The 1,269-nt window shown below is 33.3% G+C and overlaps 1 non-coding gene across 1 annotated transcript; it reads right to left on the reverse strand.

Moving 5' to 3' along the window:
• Positions 1 to 908: 908 nt before the first annotated feature.
• Positions 909 to 981, reverse strand: Trnam-cau. The gene has a single exon. It is a non-coding gene; the product is annotated as a tRNA-Met (tRNA).
• Positions 982 to 1,269: the final 288 nt, after the last annotated feature.

The following is a 1,269-nucleotide window of genomic DNA, read 5'->3' on the forward strand; positions in this document are numbered from 1 at the left end:
TTGTTTTCATTTAGTTGTTGTTGACTTTTTTAATAAAATTAGACTCTAAAAATTTAAATTAACTAATTTATGCATAATAAAATAATGTGAAATAAAATAAGGCAAAATAAAAAAAGTAAAATAAAATGAATAAAAAAATTTTTTGCCACCGCCCCAATCGAGTATCGAACCTAGAGCCTACATACTTGTAGTACGCAGATCTCACCACTCAGCTACCGCGGACGCCAAGCCCGCTTGCCTTGTTTGCTTACTTATACAATAGACAACTGCTGGCCGTTTTGACCAGTGTTGTCATCGAAAATTCCCTTGATAAGAATTAATTTTGGGACTTTTGATTTGTTTTTGATTGTTTTTGATTTGAGCAGGCTTTTATACAAAAGCGAAAAATTTACAAAAAGTTCGTTATTTTTTCGTTTTTCTCCTGCTAAAGTATAATTTCTTTTAATTTTTTCATCAAAAACACAAACAAATTGGAATGATTAATTAATTTCTCAGAAACTAACAGGTCTATTCAAAGGTAATGTTCCTCAAGAATTTCGTTGGCTTTTATTTGCCATATTTCGCATAACGATTGTTCAGTTAGTTCATAAAATACATGATTAAATTGAAAATATCTCGAAAACTTGTCCATAGAATAAAATTAACTCAATTCTCGAAATCAGCGCGCGATTCTACATAGTAATTGGATAGTGGCATCCGCGGAACAAAAAAACCCAAACTAGTGTGTATTTTCCATCAGTTGTTACAAAGTTGAAGACTTGGAAATCCCCTAATTATTTGATTTTAGTTCATTACATTTCTTGTTTTAAATATTAATTGCATGGAGTTTTGCTTAGTAAAAGTTTGTTTAATAAAATAAAATTACGTGCGTGTAAAGAAAAACAAATTTAAAGAGAAAGAAAATTGACTGCCCCGGGTGAGGCTCGAACTCACGACCTTAAGATTATGAGACTTACGCGCTGCCTACTGCGCCACCGAGGCGATGTTAGGGACTGCGGTTTTGTTGGGGTTGTATAAGGCTTGATTAGTTCTACCTTCAAATAGTGTTCATGAGGATGCAGCAAACGCATGAATGTATGCACATATGCAGGCGATGACCGTAGAAAAGTGAGTTCTGGATACCTCTGCATTATATGTCAACTAACTGGTAACTAACTACTTTCGGACACAAAATATTTTTTAAATGTATTCAAAGCAGTTTTTGTATGAGGATTTTGAAATAAGAATTTTGTAAAGAAAACAAACTCCCGATTGGGTCTGCATGACTTC

The sequence above is a fragment of the Rhagoletis pomonella genome, unplaced genomic scaffold (assembly GCF_013731165.1).
Source record: "Rhagoletis pomonella isolate Grant_MI unplaced genomic scaffold, Rhpom_1.0 Rhpom_scaffold_00003, whole genome shotgun sequence".
In the NCBI taxonomy this organism is placed as follows: Eukaryota; Metazoa; Arthropoda; class Insecta; order Diptera; family Tephritidae; genus Rhagoletis; species Rhagoletis pomonella.